Raw genomic sequence first — 25,137 nt, 5'->3', positions numbered from 1 at the left:
AATAGTTATTTAACCAATCATATCTTTATTTTCTCCAATTTTTTATATTGAAAAATGCCAAACTCAGAGAGGTTGCAAGAATACAAAATGAGCATCTATATTCATTTATATCTTCACTTAGCCTCACCAATTAACTTTTGTTGACTGCAGTAGTACTTAAACTATATTATACTGGGGTCATAAAAGTGAAAAAAGACCAAGCAAATGCCCAGGGAAGGTCAAGTTCTGCCCCAGTGGCTCCAGATAACAAAAGCAGGTCTGGTAGAGGACTGTATCAAGGATCTCTGATTCAGTCGGTCTGTAGGAGAACCCAGAAAACTGAACTGATAATAAACTCAGCAGGTGACTCTATAACAAAGCCAGGTTTGAGGCCACCGGTCCAGCAGAAGAAAGAGAAAACAAAGAAAGAGGAACAGTACAACATGCCAAATTCAATCTATGAAAATGTTCTATGAAAACAGAGGAAACCTCAGGTGGGACTAATTGAGATTTCTCAAGTGGAACTGGTTATGAGAGTGCAACAGCTGTCCTCAGATCTGGTTCTAGAAACCTCCGTATCCACTCTGGTATCCTCCTCTGGTAAGTGTAATAATGGTGTGTATTATATACTCAAGTCCTCATAGCTCTTGGAAGTTTCTAAATCACTGATCAAGAGATGTTCTCATTTGTAGAAAGGGGTTAATGGGTTTCCCCATTCGTTTCACAGGTTGGTAGTGTGAATCAAAGAAGAGAAAGCTTACAAACATCCTTTGTTGTCTGGCAAGTGATTTATACGCACAGAATAATTATTATCACCCTCAGTCAGTGGATCCATTTTTGCATTCACACCATCCACATATGTCTAAGCGCTACTTCTCCCAGCAGCTCTGCCACAGAATGTGTGAAAAAGCACAGAACACATGCACAGTGTTTATTAACCTCACCATGGACATAGCCAGCAACCAACAGTCATGCAATAAACTTGTATTGACTAATTAATTGATAGGCTTTTCCCAATCACATTAATCTCCCCCGGAGATGAGTTGTTTGGAGTCGTTTGACATATTTCTGGTCTTAGACCATTTCCCCTACTAAATATATGATCTCGCAGTAACAAGGAGATATCGATTCTTTCTCAAAGAAGATATAAAACCGCCCTGAGGTGAATTGCCTGAAATTTCCTTATTTCATATGTAGAGGGCTAGAACCCCTTGTAAACCATTGATTTGCGGATCAGATTATCTCATTGTTCTGATTCCTGGCTCTGCAGGTCCCTCCGTGTGTATAGGATAATCAGATTCAGTCCCGATTATTTTCTTGAGATGGGCAAGCTCTTCTGGTGACAGTCGGTGCTATAGTATCTCACTCCACAGCACTTCAGAGTAAACCTGCCATCAAGAAGCCTGCGTGGCATCTCTAACTGGTTTGCTTGACTTTCTTTGTTTCTTGTTAACGTTTCCTCAGAAGGGGGACACTCATCGGAGTCCTGCTGTGTGTAATTAAGAGATAATTGTAGTTGTCTCAGCATTTTGTGCTGCTATACCATTAGCTTATTTGCAAGTGATGTCTAAATGTGGCGATGATGACGATTTCGAAAATGAGTAAAGAGTACATTTTGAAGGATGAAATGTGTGATCATTTGAAAGAGCACTTTACCTTGTTTTGGTAAGCTATGCTACAGTTTAGCTTGATGTTTTTAAATTAAGCTTGAAGTTTTTCAGTGAAAGCTGACTTGCTTTGGTTTCCAGGAAGGATCATCACATAGTTTGTCCTACTGTGTTCAGCCTCGAAGGTTCTTTTTATGCCACAACTTTCCCTTCACAGAGATGTGTAATGCAACCTTTGGACAATGGAATATGATTAAATGCATTCTTGGACAGTGAATAATGACTCCCAATGAATTTTGGAGCAAGCCTATTCAATTTCATCAACATTAGTTAGATGAAGAAATTGTCTGGTATTATCCTGGGTGTGACTTTTCACTATTTTGCTATATGATAAGTGCTAGTGAGTTATTTTTGGGGGGAAATTTTCCTAAAACAATATGCTGAAAACATTATTCATCTCACTGAATACTGGATGGGTGATAAGTCAAAGAAAAAAGGCCAACATTTGTGGAGTTGCTTAGAGTTAAATAATGCATATAATTTCTATTTCATTATTGTTTCCTCCACTGAGTTCACTGCCATTTATTTTTGGATTGGGTTCCTTTCAGTGAGGTTTATAAAAAGTCCCCAGTCAGTTCTAAGTGGTAAAGCTGAGCTGTGCATGCAAATATACACACCCGATGTGCATTTGGCAAAACAGTGCTGTGGTCTAACGGAACCACGCAAACATGTTGCATTTTCTTCACTTAGACCCTTGGCATGAGTAGAGGAATGTGAAGAGTTGACAAGATACCTGGGAAGAAATTCAGTTTGTATTGAACACAATTGTATAAACTCATCTTTCCCTAATAGTGCTCATCTAAGTAAGACATTATATTCTTTCTGAGCCTTTAGAGATGACTGAAAAAAAAGGCAGAACTTTATTTGCTGTTTTGCAATAATTATACCCCTTCACTGTGGTAATGATTATCATAAATAGCATAATCTTAGAATTGTCATTATTATCAAATATTTACCAAGTCTTCCTTCACTTATGTGTAGACTGTAGAGATTTATAGAGTTTATTAGAAACAGCCAGTGTTCTCAATAGTTTACAGTCTAAAGACAGAGATGATTCAGAAGAGCATAAAAGACACTATTCTCCTGAAGCTTAGAATGGCATGATCTTGGTGTTTCTCCTCTCCCCTGTCCTCCTAGAGTCTCCTACCCTAAATGGGTTCTCCCAAATGCTCCTGAGACAGGAATTTGGGTGGAAGTAGTTTATCTGGGAGGTGATCACAGGAAACACAGTGAGCGTGGAAGTGAGACAGGAAGGGAGGAAGCCAATAAAAGGTGTGTTAATGACGTAAAGGAGGATTAAGAAGAATTTAACGGAGGACCATGTGGGAGAAAAAGGGGAAAAATAGTGGGGGAGGGGGAGGGAGGCAAACCATGAGAGACTCTTGAATGCTGAGAACAAACTGAGGGCTGATGGGGGTTGGGAGGAGGGGAAGGGGGGTGATGGGCACGGAGGAGGGCATTTGTGGGGATGAGCACTGGGTGTTATATGGAAACCAACTTGACAATAAACTATTTTAAAAAAAGAAAGAAAGAAAAAGAAAAAAAAGAGTTAGAAAAAAAAGCCTGTTAATGAACACCTTACTTCTGTGGGCAACAGGGGCTGAATCCTGCTGGACACCTGCGAAACACCTACATTGAATATGTCTTAGAATTGTCCCTTCACCCAAAGGGGTACGGAAATGTGGGTATTTGTCCCTACACGGGTGAGGGTTGCTATTGGGGCATCAAATCCCAGCCTCTTCACATGGGCCCAGCACAATCTTATTGGCAGAGAGATGCAGGACGGAAGAAACTGTTCTGCAAGCTTAGGAATTCCCCACTGAAAATACAGGTGAAGTCTGTTGGCAGCCAAGGGGAGGCAAGGGGGGTGTGTATAGCGACTGCTACGTCTCTTTTTCCCATTTGGGTAAAAGTTAGTCCTGGCCCAAAGCCACCATTAGAATACCTAGGATTCAGGGACACTCGGGTGGCTCAGTTGATTAAGCATCTGACTCTTGATTTCGGCTCAGGTCATGATCTCACAGTTCGTGGGATTGAGCCCCGCATCAGACTCTGTGCTGACAGCTCAGAGCCTGTTTGGGATTCTCCCTAGCCCTTTCCCTCTGTCCCTCCCCTGCTCTCATGAGCATACACACTCTCTCAAAATAAATAAATAACACTAAAAAAAAATACCTAGGATTCAAAACATTTTTACCACTATTCTAAAGTAGCATATACTTCACTTGTACTAAAAATTATTCAGTGTCTAATTCAGTCTTGAATCACCTATCATGATTTTGAATAGCCTAGGAATTAACACCCACATCTGGATCATTTTTTATCAGAAGTATGGTACATTGGTATTTTTTTCTTGTTGTCATTTTTTTCTTATAGGGCAATGGGTACCTAAGAAAAGAAATTATCCATCTTATATAAGAAGACAATTATCTCAAAAGAATCAAAGTTTCATCTGTGCTAACCAAAACAGTAGATCCTTCAATGCCATTGGCCAAATGCATATTACATTTCTGAGGCTATGTCCCTTCCAAACAGGTTCAGTCAAATTCAATTTAAAAAGACTAACTTCAGTAAAGTCTATTTTTAGAGATTGTCTTCATGCCAGAAAATAGCCTGTTTGAAGGTTTTCCCCAATTTCTTTTGTGGGTGACCTAAAGAAATAGGACATTTTAAATGGACAGAGGACAAGTCCAGACTAGGGCAAGCCCAGCAAATACACAGAACCATCACACCCTCCTGGAAATGAGGCAGAGCAACAGTGTATGAAGTAAGTAAACACAAGCAAACAAATATGGCAGTCTTTTGTAGGCACTTAAAATGAAAGCTATTAGAGTCCAGTCCTGTGAAAGAGGCAGAAGGGAAAATAGGCAAATCAGGAAAATGCTGTTTTATCAGTCAGGGCCCAACAAGAAATACAAGATACATTTCTTGTTGAAAAATGAGTAATTTGAGGAGAGTTCAAAGAATGAATTATTTATAAAAGTATGGGCATGACCAGGGAAACCACGATGGGTAGCATACTATTTAGGGCTAATGACAATAGAGAGAAGGCAGAGCCTGAAGGAGCAGGGGGAGAGAAGTTACTGGAAGTCAGAGGCAGAGAACTGTGGGGTGTGAGCCACCTGGCAGGAGCTGTGTCACTATGCCAGCACTAGTGACCCCATAGAGAGGATGCCAGGGGCATAAACAGCGCAACCTCGCCTGCCAGTACTCACTATGGGACAACCCCAATGAGAAGCCAGGGGCCAGGAACCATGTGGATGTCACCCACCCAGGGCATCCACCGGGAGCAGAGGGCATGGTGGGGAGTGGACCTGGAGGCCAAAGGGAGCTATCCAGTCCCACCATTATAGAAGAACTTGCTAATTGACATGCAAGCTAGATGACAGAGATCACCACCCCTAAATATCCCTGCTCTTTCTGAATTGTCCTGACACTGACCGAAGAGCAGGCAGGTAGGAGTTCACCATTTCACCAGGCAGTGAGGTGTACCCTGATGTCATGTGAGAGAAAGGATACTCAGTCACTACAATGACAGAGAGTCTAAAATGTCAGGATCCCATTTATAATCCTAAAGGGGAAGTGTGGCTCCCTGAGTTCCATTAATTTGTGACAGACTCAAAGAGAAGAGTCCCCATAATCATAAATTATCAGCATCCCTCCTGCACACTTGGACATTCGTAGAACTTGACCTTGTGCTTTAGAAGCTTTAGGAGTCTCCACGGTGCTCCCACACATAATTGCATTAGGCTGATAGCAACCACATGTAATGCCCGGGGGGAAATGAATGATATTCTGTAATATGGCTCTGCCTCAAGTTGTATAAATTAAAAAAAAAAAATACAGGTAGGTGAAAGACACTGAGATTTCTCCCATTGCCAGAACCCAGTACTCATGGCTACCTTGGCATCCGGTTGTGGGAAGATGGGCAGCAGCTGACTTGGGTTCTCCTCATCTCTTCTGACAGTGGCTTAGGAAAACCCTGCATGTCTGTACTTTGGAGGCAGCAGGTAATGCTAAGCCTCAGAGAGCCCGTGTTTGAAACGTGGACCGTGACGGCAATTTCCCTTGCTTGAGAGGCACTCTCTGTTAGATAAGAAATTGAGCACTCCTTTCTCCTCTGCCATATGGTGCTGCCATATAATTTAAATTCAAAAAGCTGAATTTCATAGCCTGCGAATTGCAGTTGGTAGACACTCCTAATCACTTTCCTGATATAAGTAGGTACAGAGAAGCATGATAATTTAAGTGAAAACCATGCTTTTGGAATCTGATAGGAACCCTCCAACCCTAACGTTTTATATCTTTGGCTTCAAAGGAAAGACCCAGGCGGGAAAAAAAAAAAAAAAAGATGCCAAGACAACAGAAAAGGCAAAGTGGTACTATTAGTAAAGTTACTTTAAAAAAAAAAAAAATCTGGATCACTGACCAACTATTTAGAACTCTTTAAAATGTGACCTATTAAGGCAGGATTCTCAGATCAACAGAAAAATATCCATTAAGCTCCGATCCCCACAGGTATTGTTAATGTGAATAGAAGTCATAATTGAGAAAGAGGAGGTGTGTATGTAGACAAGCTATTTGACAGAGGAGTTTTTACTAAATAGCAAAAGAATTCCGAGAAGCATTTGCTAAAGATAAAGAAATAACCTGGAATAGGTAGGGCTGAGAATTCGAGCTTATAAGTCTTAGTGGAGGTTTATAAGTCCACATACTTTTAAAATTGTCATCAAATCTAAGGTGCCTGGGTGGCTCAGTCAATTAAGTGTCCAACTCTTGATTTTGGTTCAGGTCATGATCTCACAGTTTGTGGGATTGAGCCCTGTGGCAGGCTCTGTGCTGACCACCTTGGGTTCTCTCTCCCTCTCTCTCTGCCTCTCTCTCTCTCTCAAAATAAATAAAAACTTAAAAATGATTGTAATCAAATCCAAGAAGGCAAGTTCTACAAAACACACGAAGTCCCTTCTCCTTTAGCCTTAAAGAAAATGGAGAATGGAGATGCATAACTTAGCTCATAGGAGATCTAAGAGACAACATGGTTACCATTTTGAGCAGCACTGGGGGCAATGGAGAACTTGAGAGGACAAAGAAACAAAGGTGGCAGGGTTAAGGTTAGGGTTTGGGTTAGGGCTAGGGTTAGGGCTAGGGCTAGGGCTAGGGTTAGGGTTACTTATAGTTCTAGTTCTTTGGGAGAATTTTCCTTTCTGTACGAGTCAAGATTGTTTTCAGTTGCAAAAGAAGAACAAAATGGAAGGAAGGAAAAGGGAGGGAGAGGGGAAGGAAAGGTATTCGCTTAAGTAGCAGGGGTAGTTTGGCTTCAGGTTTAGCTTGATCCAGAGGTTTGGAAACTATTACTAGGGCAAGGCTTGTTTGTTTTCCTCTGTCAAGTCTGTTCCTTCAGGACAGGCTCTATTCTGAGCCATACTCTCCTTTTGTGGAGATAGGACAGAGAAGGCTCACTGTCCTCCCAGAGCTGTTTCCCCCCTACTCTTCTGTAATAAAACCTCTTATTTGTGGCAGAGCACAGAGCCTCCTGTGATAAAGACTACATTTCCATGCCTCTAATGCAGTTAAACATAGCAGTGTGACTAAGTTCTGGCCAATGGAATACAAGTAGAAGTGTCATGAGCAATTTTTCGAAGGTGTCCTTGAAGGATCCCTCTTCACCCCTTCCTCCTCCTCACAGCCTGGAAGCTCAAGCAGCCATCTGGGTCCATTAGGTAGAGGCACGTTATCAGGAATTAGAGCAAGAGAGAAAGAAACAACTCTCTGATGACCTTGGAGCTACCACAAAGCCCTGAATTGCTTCCTTCTGGACTTTATTTTATGTGAGAGAAAAAACATTACTATCTTGTTTAAATCATTGTAAATTTGGGTTTGCTGTCTCACAGCAAAACCTAATATTAATTAACACACGTAGCAGAATGCTTACTGCCATTCTAGGTGTATATCGTATGACGTGAAGCCCTGTAACATACCATGCTTGCCTCTTTCTCAATAGCCCTAGAAAGAGTTTCATTTGAACATTTCTGTAGCTCTGATTGGGTCATAGGCCAATCCCTGAGCCAATCACTGTGGCCTGGGACTCTGACAGGTGTAACAGGTGTGCCCACTGGTGGAGCTGAGTGGAGTTCTCTCCATCTGAACTGCACAGACTGAGAGTTGGGGAGGTTTCCCAGAGGAGAAACAACAAATGTTCACTCTACTTCTCAAGCCAGATTTTTTCTCCCTAAGTTTCTGACTTCTATCGAAGGTATGATCATTCTAGGCCCATAACATTTTATACATAATCTATTACTTCTTGGTATAATCTTTTCTCCAGCATCTCCCATGAAGCAAAAACAAAGAGACACATTGCTATTTGATGGTGTAGGCTTTGTGGGGGAAGAGTAAATGAGAAGTATGTACTCATAATTTTCTGAGAAAAGTATTTTTTATTATCATTATTTTTTTTAGTTAGCTCCATGCCCAGTGTGGGGCTTGAACTCATAACCCTAAAAGCAAGAGTTGCAAGCTATACTGACTGAGCTAGCCAGGCACCCAACTGAGAAAAATATTTTAATAACAATTATAAACACAATGGTATACAAAATCAATAAAATAACTGGTGAGTATTCTTCAAAAGTGTCAAGGTTATGAAGGACAAGAAGACTGAGTAACCATCACAGATTAGAGGAGATTAAAGAGACATCACAATTGTGAGGAATAGTCTATGGTGGCTAGTGAGCATCCCCAACCCCTGGCAGTGATGCCCTTGTACAATCCCCTTCCTTTGACTTACTTCTAACCAATAGGATATGGCAAAGGTGACGGGCTGTCTTTTCTGTGATTATGTTACATTATATATGACTCTATATTATTCACTCAAGAGATCTGTCTTCCTAGCTGCCATTGAAGAAGTAAGTGGCCCTTCTGGAAGGCCCCCCTCCAAGAGCTGAGGGCAGCATCCAGCAAGAAGCCAAGGTCTTCAGTCCCACGGTCTCAAAGGAACGAATTCTGCCAACACTTGAGTGAGCTTGAAGCAGATCCATCCCAGTCTAGCCGCCGAATGGGACTGCTGCCTGGCTGACACCTAATTGCAGTCTTGTGAGACCCCGAGCAGAGGATCTAATGAAGCTGTGCCTCAACTCCTCACCTACAGGAACTCTAAGATCATTAATATGTTGTTTTAAGCCACTACATTTGCAGTAATTTTTTTGTGTAGCAATAGATAACTGTCTCCGCTCCAACTACTATAACAAAGTACCATAAACTGGGGAGCTTATTAACAACAGAAATTTAGTTCTCATGGTTTGGGGAGCTGGAAATCCTAGGTCATGAGGCCAGTATGGTCAGCTTCTGGTGAGAGCTCTCTCATGGGTCGCACATAGCTAACTCCTCACTGTATCCTCATAGTGAAAAGAGCAAGCTAGCTCTCTGGTCTCTTTTTATAATCCCATTCGTGAGGGCTCCATCCTCATGATCTAATTACTTTCCCCAAAGCCCCACCTCCAAATACTATTGCACTGAGGGTTATATTTCACCATAAGAATTGGGAGGGGGAGGGTGGATGGGGAAGGGCACAAACATTCAGTCCATACAATAATAGATACAACTAAAGGCAATGTGGAATCCTGGAACAGGGGACAGCTGGGGGGGGATTAATTGAAAAACTAGTGAAAGCCAAATAAAGTTTGTAGTTTAGTTAACAGCCAAGAACTAGTGTCAATTCCTTAGTTTTGCATATTGTATTATGATTATATAAGATGCTATCAACAACTCTCCAGTATACACTTAGAATCTCCAAATAGAAAGTGAAAACATAAAATAAATAAATGTAAAAGTTCACAAATCAGCTATGAAACTTGTGAAAAAAAAAAAACTAGGCCGGATTCTATTGGTTGGCAAATTTAAAAATAAATTTGATACAATGGCTACCTTCCGATGCCCGGATTTTGCTCCTGCCCAAGCTTGTCCACTAATGTCAACATCTGGGCGGCATTTCTTCCCTTGGCACACATGTTTCTTATTTTTTGATCATTTGACAGCTCACAGCTGTAATTGGTTGTAGTTTTATTCTTAGTTAGTATGATGGTTTGGAAACAGCATTTATATAAAAGCTCTTTCCCTCAACTCTTCCTACTCCCTAGAATTCTCTCTTGCTTCTGTCTTCCCAAGAGCTTCTTCCATAATTATATCACTTTCTTTCTTTCTTTCTTTCCCTTCCATACCTCTTTTCCTTCCTTTCACAGTCTCTTCCTCACGTGGCTTGGCATTTCTAAGGAAAGTAATGGGAATCATCCACATAAGAGAAACAAAGGGACCGAGTGTATTATTATGTTTTTATCATCAGGACAGCAACACACAGAAGCCACTCCCACACCTTCAAAATTTTAGTTGTGCAGCGCTTAGAGTCCATCTAGAATTCATCACTTTTGTCTACTTAAATCTTTACAACAGTATCTCAGCCCAGGGTAAAATGCACCTGAGCTATACCTTCTTGGCCTCAATTGGGTTTTATACCTTCAGAGGAAGTTTGTAGCCACTTTTTAAAATGTAGATCAGGTATACAACTTGGCAAAGGAAATTAATGTGGAGAGCCAGAAACAGTTATTAAAAAACCGAGTTCATTTTTACAGGCTATTGTTTGGAAAATGAATAGCTCAACCTGGACCCCAAACAGATCTAGAATAATAAATGTGCCATTGACTTGGTGAAAATGCCCTGCATCTGGTTGAGAAGGGCATAAATATTAAATGAATAACTTCCTTACTTTTATCCTGGTCTGTAGAGGTAATTAAAAACCTCTTAAACTTACTGGGCGTTTTCAGGGCTATTTCTTCCTACTTACTCTGAGCATTATGAATTCCTGTATAGATCTTAATGTCAACAATATTTGGTCAGTGTCTACTATATAATCTGTACTTACATGCTCTACCTTCAAGATGCTTAACTATTCCTCTGAAATTATGAACCTTCTTTTGAAGTAGAGATGGAAGAAGTCATCCCTTAGTACTAGAGCAGAGGCACAAAACCATAATTATGTGTAGAGTGTAAAATAAATCTCTTTTATTTAAAGGGCACAACGATGAATAGGGAAAAATAGAGGAGAACTAAATTAAGGTCCTTTTATACTCATAGAAGTTACTATTAACTGTTCATTATTTTTGTTAAATAATGTACATAGAGATTTGAATTTCTAGTTTCAAAAGTACTTACTTTTTTTAAAGTAAATCTTAAAGTGCACGTAGAGTCTTAAGGATTTTCTTATCTATGTGACATAGTGAGCTTGGGGACCCAAGGAATTAATTGAGTTCTCTAGATTTAGAGAAACAAAAATGGAATTCAAGCAGAAATACATTTAATTTAAAGTTAATGCTTCAGATTTGTTGGCATGCCTGGAATAGATTTTATTCTCACAAATGTTTGGTTGTGTTCTCAATGCTGAAATGAAAGTGAGTCCTGTGTGTCCAGTAGATGCTGGCAGGTGGGAGAGGCTCTAGCAAGTGGGGCAAACTGTGGGAGCTGGTTTTTAGTCCCACACCTTTCGGGGAAAGAGTGAAGAGTTCATGGTGCTCATGAATCCTGTGCAAAACCACTGAGAAATCCTATTCCCCAGAGAGATTGTCTAGAAAAGAAAAGAAGGGATGAGTTCAGAAAGTATCAAGCTTCTCTGGATTTCTTTTAGGGCTCAGTAGCCAAGGGGAGATTGAATATATTGTGTGTGTGTGTGTGTGTGTGTGTGTGTGTGTGTGTGTGTGTGTGTGTGTGAAATGAGAGTAGGTTAAATAAAGTCTGTATTTTTAATCTTGGTTTTATTTCTTGATTCATGAACATACAAGACCATGTCCAAATACATTGCATTATGTACGGGCTACATGAGGAGGGACTGTCAGGATAGACAATTGCCAATGAAGACCACACTGCTTACTCTCTTTCAACCGAACTTGACCTTTGAGTTGTTCTTTCAATAGTGCTTTGAGGTTTGTATTGTTATTTTGTCTCATGCGGTTGCCTTTGTGACCCAAGGCCCATGTTTCCAAATTTTCTTGCTGAAGTTACATCTTGCAGCCAAGAAATAGTTCTTCTCGGTGAATAGCAATTTACTGAGCACTCATGGTATTAAGTGCTGTCTTCATGCTTTCTTTCAATGAACCCATTTAATCTTTATAACCCTGTGATGTAGACCCTATTGTTAATGACATTATTAGTCTCTTTAACAGCTGGATAAAACTGGGCACAGACATATTGAATAACTCATCCAGTGTGACACAGCAAGGAAAGAGAACCAGGATGCAATCTGAGGACATCTGGTTCTAAGGCTCATGCTCTTAATCACTATACCATGCTACCATTGCAGCATTTCAACATTTTTTATAAGGAAACCCTTTAATTATTGGTACTCTAAAACTAGACAGTAATAAAAGGTAACTGACAATAAAAAGTCTATAGCTAGATCCAAAAGAAATTAGGCTCTAATGGACAGAATACCCATTTTACAGTCAGAAAGATCTGAGATTGTCTCCGTAGTAGTGATACTTGGTGCTCACTGAATAGTCACATGCTCCCCTCCAGTTTCTATGCCCCTGGTAATAGTCAAGGCCAGGTGACTGGTTCTGGCCATTGGTTGTGAGTTATTCAGGCCACTTTGGGACTGGACTGAAAATTTTAATTCTTCAGTGTAGTGTGGCACTCTCCAGGCATCTCTCAGTTCACCTGCCATGGTCACGGAGAAAGCCAGTCGGTTCAGAATCTGTGTAGCTCTGTGAGAGTAAAGCTTCAGTCAGCCTCGGCCTGTGAGTAATCTGGAGCGGAGCCCCTCACAAACCCACTAAGATGTGAATCATGAGTGAGAAGTAAACCATTATTGTATGAAGCCGCTGAGAGTTCAGATTAATTTGTTTCTTGTAGACTAGTACAGTCTACAAGTTTTACCAGGTTTTCTACGTATTCATGGGAAAGGGAGCAGGGGCCCTGGGTGGCCTAGTTGGCTGAGCATCCCACTCTTGATTTTGGCTCAGGTCATGACCTCACACTGATGACAGGGAGCCCTGCATCGGGCTCTGTGCTGACAACGTTGAGCCTCCTTGGATTCTCTTTCCTCTCTGCCCTTTCCCCCGCTCTTGCTCCATGCTCTCTCTCTCAAAATAAATAAACTTTAAAGAAAAAAAAAGGAAAGAAAGGTGGCTGACCTCTCTGAGCCCCATTTCTTTATTTTTAAAATATAAATGCTAAGGGTTTTTTTGGCAGAGTTGACATGAGGAATAAATGAGGGTTCTCGGTGTGTTTGGCAAATAGGACTTGCTCAATAAATGATGGCTCTGGTCATTCCTCCGTATTATACTACATAAAACAGACATAGTGTGTAAGGAATGTGAAGAACATATTCTTAGCAGAGCTTATTACTGGATTCCTATAAATTGCTTATAAAAACAACGGGAGAATATTTCCAGTACAACACCTAACAGGGTTGTAATGTGCACCCATTTTGTAAACACCTCTTGTTTTGCCACCCCACCCTCCCATCCACATTCCTGTCTTTTATCAACTATAACCCAGTTTATCATGGGAAACCTTCTCTTCCCATTTTAAACTAATGTGCTTCGGGTGGGGCTCCAGAATCAAGTGCTAGAATCAAGAATGGAGCATGTGACTTGAGACTAAGGCGATCCTCATGGCTCCCTCGCCACAGTGATTGGTTCAAGGAGGGGAACACTGTCTGCTGGGAGCCACTGAGATGCCATGAGAATGCTGAGAATCCTGAAGAAAAGAAAAAAAAAAAAAGATTATATAATTCTTTTCTCATCTGAATGTGAGCTGTGAATATTTGGAGAGGTGGTAGCTATTTTGAACTACAAGGGCAGAGCCTGCCTGGGAATGGAACCAATGTGAAGGTGAACGGCACCAACTGGATGCTTGTGATGGAGACATGGGGGTCTTGTAACACTGTTCAAATCCCCTGATCAAGTTGTACCTGAAGCAAAAACAAACTCTGGGATTTTCACTTTAGTGAGTTCATAAATTATCGTTATTCTCAATCCAATTCAAAAATAGATTTTTTTCAGGAGCACCTGGGTGGCTCAGTCGGTTAAGCCTCCGGCTTTGGCTCAGGTCACGATCTTGCGGTTCATGAGTCAAGCCCCACGTCAGGCTCTCTGCTGTCAGCACAGAGCCCACTTCAGATCCTCTGTCCCCCTCTCCCTGCCCCTCCCTGGCTAGTACTCTCCCAAAAATAAATATTTTTTAATGTTATGAAAGTATAGATTTTTCAGAAGTGACATTTGGGTAGCTCAAAACTGAATGGGGTTAAAATTTGGATAACATGACTTTATATGGTGTTCCTTCCCATTCTACAGCACTTTTTCTCTGCCATCCTTTCTGGATTCTGTATTGACTTCTTATTTTATTGCCTCTAAATTCCACACTCTTAGACTCAGAACTCTTCTTTATCTAATGGTGTGTCTTTGATTAGGTAAATAAAGTTTAGGCTTACACACCTTAACCATTAAAACTCCTCATACAATTAAAATTTTTCCAAAATGACAAGTTTACAACAGAATATATTTCTTTTTTTTTCTCATTTAAACAAACTTTTGCATATAAGTAAAGCAGACATTAGGAGACATATATTTTGTTCAAGAAATATAGAACTTATAATTAATACTATGTTTCCTTATCTTAAAGAAGAGAATATGTACAGCATATTGAGATTTACTTTCACTTTCAGCTCATAAATTTGCCACACAGTATTATATAAAGTACCTTTTATGGGCTATATTCTAATACCAGAAACCACAAGTGATATTTTTCAAAGATTAGATTATTATTTCCAATTTAACTTTCTCCTGTAATATAATTATACACCCATGCTCTTTGCTATTGAGGCTTTGCAGTGATCTCAGGAGAGCTGGTCATACATACAAGCCCACCTTGTTGATTTTGAACTTGGCTGTAGGATTTATTTTGGTTAATGAAATATCAGCAAGTATTATGCAGTGGATTTAAATGTGTGCATAATTTGGCTTTGTCCTTGAGCTTCTGACATCTGCCCTGAGAACAGATCTGAAGAGCACCTGGGTCCAAGGAAACTGAAGAGACACATGGAGGAGACCTCATCCTTCCTCATACCAGATGCTAAGCTCAGTTGACAACAGCTAAGCTCAACAGAATCACATATTCATCACAAGCCCATGAGTGAAAATAAATACTTGTCATAAGCCACTGCATTTTGGAGTTGTTTGTTATGTAGCATTATTGTATCACTAGCAGACTAATACAACCTGAAGTTGTTATTAAAATGTAATATTCAAAATAACACTTCCCTTTCAAGTGTTAAGGTGGGAAGTATTCTGTCTCTAATAACCTGTATTATCTTATAAATCTAAAATATATTTTATAATCAAAATATAGCACTTACTGTATTGAATTGGAAGGCACTCATGATATACTAGCAGTCACTGAAACTGGGTTGTAATTCTGGCATGGCCACTAATGAATTTTGGGTCTTTGACAAATCACTTAGCCTATCTGGATCTCTCAGTTATCTATAAAATGAGGGTTATGTAGATTCTCTTTAGACAAAAATGTTACGGTTGTGGTCTTTAAATTAAGTTCATGTAAAGTATTTACATAAAAATATGTATATAATGTTTATTTATATGCTAATAGATTTTAGAATATAAGTAAAATGAGAATTCAAATCATAGGAATTCTGTACATTTTATTTTTTCTGAGTTTCCTAAATAAATGAGTACTTTCTGTTCATTTCAGTTGCTCACAGTCACCTGCAATCCAAAAGCAGATGATACTACTTCTGATGTAAGATCAGAAGGTCAAGAGTAGCCTAACACCACATTACAAATCTACATCATTCACCTCACTCCATCTCATCACGTAGGCCATCTGTCATCTCATATCATCCTTCTAGGAAGAAAGTCGAGTCCCATACAATAGGCTATTTTGAAAGAGAGAAAAGAACCACATTCACATAGCTTTTATTACAATATATTGTTATAACTGTTCTACTTTATAACTAGTTATACTGTGCCTAACTTATAAATTGAACTTTATCACAGGTTTGGATGTGATGTAGAGGAGAGCACTTAGCACCTATAGGGTTCGGTACTACCTTCCGTCTTAGGCATCCACTCAGAGTCTTGGAACATAGCTCCTGCTGGTAATGAGAAACGACTGTGCATGTGTTAGTAAGTTTCTTAGATACAGTCTGGTTGAATCTTTTAAGTTTAAAATTCTGTAATATCAAAAATGCTTGTGGATATGCTGGAGTAGAGAAAGTCACCTAAAGAAAACTATATTGATCACCTAGGTCACGCTCAGTATACATCTCAGTCACCTTGGGCCACCATAACAGAATACCAAAAACCAGGTTGTTAAAACAACAGCAGCTCATTTGCAACATAGCTCTGGGGACTGGAGGTCTAACGTCATGGGGCCAGAGGTTTGGTTTCTGGTGAGATGTCGTGCCTTGGATTGCAGAAGACCGCTTTCTCACTCTCTCCTTACATGGCCTTTCCTCTGCACAGGAGAGCAACAGATCTCTAACACCCCCTCTTGTTAGAAGGACACCAGACTTATCCTTTTGACCTTAATTAACCTTAATCACCTTCTTAAAGGCCCTATCTCCAAATACAGTCACATTGGGATTAGGACTTCAACATATGAATGTGGGGGTGACACACACATACACACACAGCGGAAGAGGAATCTAGTAGAAAGAACACAGGTTCTGGCTTCAAATAATCAAAGTGTAGGATCAGATCCTACTACCTCCGGAGGTATCTCCAACTTGGTTTCCTTAGAAGAATGTCTTATAGGCAATAAAACACAAGGAAATCAGATTTTTACTGACTATGCTCTATCTTTCTATAAGCAAGCCACTCTTTGGATTTGAAGGTGAAAAACTGCTATTACTTTGCCAAATGTTTCTTTTAAAAATTATTTTTTAATGTTTATATATTTATTTTGAGAGAGAGACAGAGAGCGTGGGCAGAGGAGGGACAGAGAGATACAGAATCCAAAGCAGGCTCCAGGCTCTGAGCTGTCAGCATAGAGTCCAACGTGGGCTCAAACCCACAAACTGTGAGATCGTGACCTGAGCCGAAGTTGGATGGTCAACTGACTGAGCCACCAAGGCCCCCCTTGCCAAATGCTTCAAACCACCTTTCATGGAGAAATGTGGCCATATCTGTACATAGCCAAGGCCTGACCTGCAAAGTCTACCTTATGTTTTAGATAGGACTGAGCTTCGGCCCCACCAATTCCTGCATTCCTACCGGGGTCAAAAGTGACATTTCAAAATTCCACGTACATGCTCAGGTTATCCCACGTAAAGGACAGCTCAAGTGTGAAGTGCTGAACCTTCTCAGCATTTCATCAAACATACACTATCACTGTGTTTGGAAGAAAATTGCTAAACCGCTGCTTTGATCTCTTGATGATGTTCTTTGATCATCTGTCTCACTTTTAGCTGCACAGGTTTGCTGGACTGCTGCCTTGCATTCAGGTGTGTGTGGGTTTGTTTCTCTTGGCACAAATAGAGAAATATTCAAATTATAATTTTGTACTCAACGCAATTGGGAGGCTACCATTAGCTTAGGTGAAATGATATATACAGAGACACTATCTGGTCACAGACTCCTTGAGATTTGCTTTAATTTAATAGTAAACATTTTACAAACAAGTAAACTTTCACACTGCAAAAATAGCATCAGTGAAAACTTTCTTTTATGGAAAAAAACTTTTGAGACATTTTCTGTATTAATTATATATAACCTCCTCAGGTGAATTTCTTAGCCTTTGTTTTGTTTTAGAGAGAGAGAGAGAGAGAGAGCAAGTGGGGGAGAGGGGCAGAGGGAGAGCACGAGAGAATCTTAAGCAGGCTCCTCACTGAGCATGGACCCTGATGCAGGGCTTGATCCATGACCCTGGGATCACAACTTGAGCAGAAATCAAGAGTCAGGCACTCAACAGACCAAGCCACCTAGGCATCCCTAGTCTTTTAAAATCTCAATTTCCTTAAAAGTAAAATGTTGTGCATCATATCCATATTGAAGAGCAGTGGTTCTCAGATGTCATTGTGAATCAAGTTACCTGGGTGGCTCAGTTGGTCAGGCAGCCAACTTCAACTCAGGTCAAGATCTCAAGGTTTGTGAGTTCAAGCCCCACGTAGGACTCTGTGCTGATAGCTCAGAACCTGGAGCCTGCTTCCGATTCTGGGTCTCCCTCTCTTTCTCTGCCCCTCCCCAGTTTGCATTCCATCTCTCTCTCTCTGTCTCTCTCTGTCTCTTTCTATCTCAAAAATAAATAAACATAAAAAAGTTAAAAGAAGAAAATGCAGACTCATAGGCCATATCCCAAGCATATTAGATATGAGGGTACAAGAATCTGCATTTACACCAACCACCCCAGATGGTTCTGATATATGTATTGTGGGGTCTTGTTTTTTTTTTTTTTTTTAAATATTTTTTATTTATTTCTAGGAGAGAGAGAGAGACAGCGTGAGCAGGGGAGGGTCAGAGAGAGAGGGAGACACAGACTCTGAAACAGGCTCCAGGCTCTGAGCTGGCAGTCAGCACAGAGCCCGACACGGGGCTCGAACCCACGAACCGCGAGATCATGACCTAAGCGAAAGTCGGACGCTTAACCGACTAAGCCACCCAGGCGCTCCAATTGTGGGGTCTTGTTTTGAGAAATATTATTGTCAGAAACAAATGAGAAAATACCAAACACCTGTTCCCTTTTGTGCGCATGATAGTAATTACTATTTAGAACTCCTACTCATCCAAAACCTCAAATCTGGAATTAAGAGATGGTGGCTTACTTTCAAGATGCGCTTGATCAAAAACAAACAAACAAACAAACAAAAACCCAAAACACAGAAATTAAAGTAACAAGTATACATCCAACGCAAATAAACTAAAACAAAATGAACTGGGCTGTATTGGTACAGACCATGCAAAGTACAAGATGCAGGCCAGTTACTCAGCTCCCTTTTAAGAGCCTTAGCATAACTGTCAGAGTCACAGCCACCTATTGGAGATGACCATGTACCTAGGTGACCATGCACAGTAGGCAACCACGCAACTGACAAGACCACAGAAATGTGACTGGTCTAGATGGTTTGAATGGCTTATGGAGTGAGTGAGCCAGTACAACAGCCCCATAGGAGCACCCTACATGGGAGGGTAACTTCTGCACCTAGCAGATTGTCTGTCTCAGGGAGCTCTAATATGAGCTATATTTGAATATGAGAGGGTTGCTGAGGTAGTGCTGCACCCATGTCCAGGACCTTCAGATCCCTCTCTACCATGTGTCTGTGCTTCTGCTCCAGGCTTTCCCTTCAAATAACCAGAGTGCCAGAAGTGCCAAGAAGCTCATACATTTCCTAGCCTTTAACCATTGACCAACAAGGTCTGGGAGTAGCAATGCCTCAGGTCTTTGTCTCTTGTTTAGAGGTCAGAGGCATAACTTACACTTTCCAAGCTCTCCCACTGGGGTTATGCTGGGGGACCTCCTTGGACTTTGCTGAGACTACATCCTTAATGGGCTCCTTCCCTTTCCTTGACCTTCTCACTCCCTTCTCATCTCAGGGTCTGCTTCTGGGGAACTTGATCTAAGACAGACGTACCCAGATTTCATGAGAAGCACAGAGTAGTTCAATAGAGGGATTTAAGCAGAAGCCCCAAAGCTGTAGGAGTCATAGGGAAGTGTGAGTAAAGAGTTTTTGAGAACCAGAATAGTGAGTCAGTTAGAGGTAAAGACAGGAAAGGTAGTCCTGTGGGAACCAAGACAGGAAAGTGGAGTCAGCATATAGGACAGGGCCCGGTGCAGGGAGCTGCTGAGTACACAGAAGATGACAGGTCATTCTATTGGCCTAGCAGAGTTTTGTTGAGCCACCAGAATCGCTGTGTGTCCCAAAATAACTTCTTGTCTTCTGTGAGGTCTGATTTTGCAGCTGCAGAGACCTCTTCCTGTCTCTCTTACTCCGCTGTGCATCCTTTCAATACATTCCATTACCCAGTAATCCCAGTACATCTCAGTTCATTGAAAACGGAAAGAGCCTAAGAAACCCACACTATTGGAAATAAAATGAACACCCCAATCATAAATGCATTTATAATGCTTTAGGTGTTTAGAATAATTTTTTAATTAATATGTCCCTTCAGCTCCTGTTAATTGCGTTTTTATTATCAAAATTATAATGTAGTTTTCAATTTTACAACTTCTAGCTAATGTGCCCTCTGTTCTCCATTGTCACTAATTTAATAACCAACAAAATCTCTTCTAATTCCTTAGTAAATGAGTTTGTTTTGTGTAAAAAAAATGCATTAAGTAGAATGCATTTCCTCCGCATAATATTTATTGTTCCTCAGTTTAAAATAAACATTTGAGACATCAACAACCTACACTAGAAGGAAGTGAGAAGATTTTAAAAAAATGTATACACAAATTCTGAAGCTCATTATATATTAAATTCTCTTGTTAAGCAAGAGAGAGCCCCTAGTTCAAGTTTCCTATTTTTCTGATACCTGGAGGGTGAAATAATAGTATCTTCATATTTTATAAACTTCTTCTTTGAACGTTGACTCATTTCATAAGAATGTAATCTAATAAATTTTCTTATAAGTAATAATCCAGTTATTGTGACTATTTGGATTGACATTAAAAATGTCCCCAAATGTAGAGGAATAGGTGATAATACTGTATCAGATCATTATAATTGTAATTGAAGTTCATTGAAAGAAAATATGATTTGCTAAAGTAACCTATCTACTCATCTATTCTTATAAGACTCTGGGGGAAGAGATGGACAGTTTAGCTACACATAAGAAAGGCACAGAATTTCATGGCATTAAAACGAAATGAAAAACCACCTTTCCATCAGGGGAGCCATTTGCTAACAGGGACTTTAGAAAATTTCTCCCTGAATTTCTTAACACGGCATAAAAATTCCCTTCATTACTTCAAAAGTACTTTTATGAAGTACATGATCTAGAATAGATAATCTAGAGGATATGCTAAATTGAACAGCAGAAGAATTTGGGTTTTTTTTTTTTAAGAACAGATTTGCATGAATTCAATATAGATGACCTCATTTTATGAGCAACTGGCAAATAAAACTATACATGTTAATGGTTTCCATAACTTGGAGCATACTACTCCAATAATTACACCTAAAGATATACAATCAGTGATGCCAATTCTGCCTCACTGAGGATGTGAAAAGATTGCCTTAAATATAAAATCAAATACCCTCTGCCTTACTGGTAAGGGAAATGTAGATTAAAACTAACAATTTACTCCTCACTTATTGGCAAAAAGCCAACAGTTTCTTAACACAATCTGCTGGTGAGTCCCCAGAAAATGGGCCTCTCTCCTACATTGTGGGAATGCAATTGATACAAGCCTATACAGAGGATGATTTAGCTACTGAAATTCCACATATGCCTATACCAAATTTCACTTAACAGTAATTTCTCCAACCAACACACTAACACTTGGGAACCACTACCTTTTTATAAGTCTTTTCCTTGTATCCGTGTTTGTAGTTGCACAAGCTTAGAAACAGCCCAAACATCCACCAATCATTATTGATTAAAAGAGTTTGGTATATCCGTCCTTTGGAGTATCATGAAGCCATAAAAAGGAATGAAAAATTTCAGGCAACAGTGAAGAGAAAGAAAACCAAGCCACTAAGAGAACTGAATGCTACTAGGTTCAATTGGTAAAACAGAGCTACTCTGGGTACTTCAGGAAAAGAGAGTTTAATACAGGAATGATTACTTGGGTGAATGTCGGAAGACCGGGGGCAGCTAAGATCAGTGAAGTTGCCACCTAAAAGTCAGGGTCAGGGAAGCCAACTTGGAACATGTCAACCTGAAGGACAGAAGCAGGTCGTTCTCAAAAGCTTTCCAATTCTCAATCATCTCCAAAAAAAGCTCTCTTACTCTGTGTCTTACTGTTTTAGTCTGTGACAATGACGTAAGTGGTTCTTGCAGCAGCCATAAAGATGTAGTGAATCTTGCATTTGCTCATTCTTCTCCTTGTGTCTGAAGCCACCTTTCCTTCTTCTCTATCTTCCAAATCTTGACTGAGTTCCTCTCGAAGTCTAACATGGAACTATATAGGGAAGGAGGTCTGGGAAACGTACTTCCCAACTTCTCCTAGGCAATGCAGAGGAGCCCACAGAGGCGGGTGAAGATGAGTGGACAACAGACAAACCAACACAGAGTGGAAAGACAGAAAACCCTGAAGCCATTTTTGAGCAATGGAATCAATATCAGCAACTACCTTTCTCTGGACTTCATGGCAGAGAAGTCCTTCTGTCACCAAATTTTATGAATGCCAATTATATGCCAGACTCTGGCACCTCCCTACTCTGCCCAGTGCCCAGTGCAAGAGTATGTGTCATACTGTTTGTGTTCCTCTAAGAAGAATGGAACCTTCTCTTAGAACTCTGCTATCCCTGAGACACATTATCTGCCCTGAAATCTTTTCTTGATCATATTGGGAAAAGCCAGGAGCTGAGGATCATTCTGTCTTTTCTTTGTCTGACTTGGTTCTCGGCTTTCAAAGTCAGACTTCTCAAAAGCATGGTTTATATTCCCAGCCTCCAAATCCTCTGCTTCCAGTCCCTCCTCACCCGCTCCCATCTGGTTTCTACACTAAAATTGACCCGGCTAACGTCACTGGCTAACTCCTGATTGTCCGTACAAGGCACACTTTTCCGTGGTGTCAAATATCACTTCTCTGCACCCTGTGTCACTGCTGCCCTCACTTTATGTTCCCTTCTGGATTCCACCCTTTTGATACCTCCCCTGTTTGCCCTTTCCTCCCTGGGTCCTACTGTCCCAGTTTCAGCACCCAGAACACCTAGCAGGATCAAGAAGCTCAAGGGCAGAGAGGCAAAACAAAACATTTGAGCTTCCTGCACAAACCGAAAAGCACTTTCCGATGTTGATGGCCTGGAAATTGAGAATTCATCACGTGGCAATTTATTTTTATGGATTCCTTAGTGGTTCCTCTGTAATGCATTCCTCACGAAAGTAGCCTCTGTAATCTCAGATGTTGGCACAGGTAGACAGATCTCTTACTGGTCTCCTCGGCAATGTGCTTTCCTCATCGCGCTCTTGGTAATGTTTTCAAAACACACAGCTAATGACCTCTCTTGCTTTCATACACAGCAAATTCTTGCTTTCATACACAGCAAATTCTGCTTAAGACCCTTTATGGCTTCCCATTAGTCTCAGGTTAAAACAAAACAAAAACACTTCTTGGGATGCCTGGGTAGCTCAGTGGGCTAAGCGTCTGACTCTTGGTTTTGGCTCAGGGCATGATCTCACAATTTCATGAGCTAGAGCCTCGTGTCAGGAAAAAAAAAAAAACAAAAAAAACTTCTAAACATGACCTACGCTATCTGCCCATTTATTCAACTCCTATCTCACATGGTTCCAGTGTCGTAGCCATACTGACCCCTTTCTGGGTTCCCTGTACTTGCCTCCCTGGCCACAAAGCGGGGCCTTTGCATATGCTTCTCTGTCTGGATAATTCTTTACCTTCTTCGTCCCCGGCGTCGATTTATCCTCATCCCTTTGCTGCTTCCCTGGGTAATAGTCTCATCTTGTGCCCATTAAATTCCCCATGTCTCTCTTTGATAGTGTCTGTTGTGTTGTATATTGGTACTTAACAATGTGATGGCTTACTCAATGCCCATCTCCCTAGAGCTGACTGATGAGTTCTGCTAGGGTAGGAACCAGGTTTCTCAAGTTCTCTGCTGCATCCCAGTGCCCACATTGTGCTTGGCATACAGGAGGCGCTCCATAAATACCTGTTGAATGAATTTCCGAGTGAGTGAATAAAGACCAAGAATGACAGGGTTTTTTTTTCCTACTGCTTTTACACTCACCATTAAGCTGCATTTGCTTATGATCCTTAATGATCTTTCAACGTATTTTCAGATAAGCTATCTCATGTGATACCAACAACTGACTTCATGAGTAGAAGAGGTAACCCACAGCAGGTAACTTAGCCAATGCTACATGCATTGGCAACTGCACGGCTTACTGCAACAGTATGGAATTTAGAACAGAGTCCGTCACTCTTCGGACCAGAACATTGGTAATCAAGCCACCAAAAAGGAAGCAAGATAATATAGAATTTAATAGAGAGTATCTACACAAAAGACATAGAAATATCTAAAGAAATTAAATTTTATTTCAGGTTGATAGAACTTTGGTTCATGGAACACGGGCACCAATACTCAAAACGCTGGCATTTTAACATGCGTAGTTTGGGATCTGAGAAAGAGCAGGCCACCCTTTCTCCTCCAACAGGGCTCAGTTAATATTGTCATAATTCTCATTAAAATTTAGAAGTTCAATAACTGTCAGCTATTAAATTGTTGGTGGCAAAGTCTATTTCTGGAAACCTTTTCATCCCTTCCTTAATGAGACTATTTTTTTAAGGAAACCAGAGAAAAGTGAATCAGCACGTTAAAATAGTAGCTGGACCCATTAGTTGCCAAATCTGTCTAACATTTCGAAAAGATCTACTCTTCAAACACAATTTCTGAATATGTTTAAGTGCTAAATGTGTTAAATGGCTTAATAATTGAGTTCCTGTGTATTACAAGAACACCCGCTTTTAAACTCACGTTATTTACCTAAATAAAATGGACAATAAATTTACATGAAGAGTGAATCAAGCAAGTATTTGCGGAAGCAGAGCTCCATGCCCTTCACGGGGCGTATATTAGAGTAATTCTAGTCTCCCCACTACTCCACGGATGTTTACACTCATTTTGCCTTAAATTAGGTCTCCCTGGTGGCACTTTGTTGGCGCGGAGCAGCATGAAGAAAGGGGGAGGGAGGCATAAAAATTCAACCTAGACGGGCAAACATTTGTGCACAGGAATCTTCAGTCCGTTATTACTAAAGAGAATTCGGTAACAGCGGACACAAAGTCTCGCTCGTGTGGTGGTACGTACGCAACCCGTTACCAATAGAGCCCCGCATTTGCTCTTATTTCCCTGTGAACAAACACGATTTTTGCAATTAGAAAAATGCAAGAAGTGAGGAATGCGAGAGAAAGTCGCGCTTCGCCTGCCCCCTAGGTCTCTCTCCGGCTGCGAAGTGTTTCCAGCGCCGGCAAAGTTGTCCTCGCTCCCAACCTCGGAANAGCCGCTGTCGCCGCCGCCAACGCCGCTCCCAGGCCGTGCAAGCTGCGCGGGGCGCCCTAGGCGGCCGAGCCCCGCCAGCCGGATTCACGCGCGCAGGACTAGTGTAACGCGCCTGCGCGCTTCGTCACGTGGTGGGCGCTCGGCGCAAAGCGGGTTAAAAGTCACGACCGCCGCGAGCCTGAGTGCCCGGTCGGTCAGCGCCGCGCTGTCCGCCTCCCTTAAGCCGATTCTGACGGAGGCCGCTCCGCCGTTTCTGATCACCTCCCGACCCCTCGGCCCGTCTCAGCTCCATGCAGCGAGCGGAGCCGCCTAGCACCC

The sequence above is a fragment of the Crocuta crocuta genome, unplaced genomic scaffold, assembly GCF_008692635.1.
Source record: "Crocuta crocuta isolate KB4526 unplaced genomic scaffold, BGI_CrCroc_1.0 scaffold795, whole genome shotgun sequence".
In the NCBI taxonomy this organism is placed as follows: domain Eukaryota; kingdom Metazoa; phylum Chordata; class Mammalia; order Carnivora; family Hyaenidae; genus Crocuta; species Crocuta crocuta.
Note: the sequence above shows the minus strand (reverse complement) of the source record.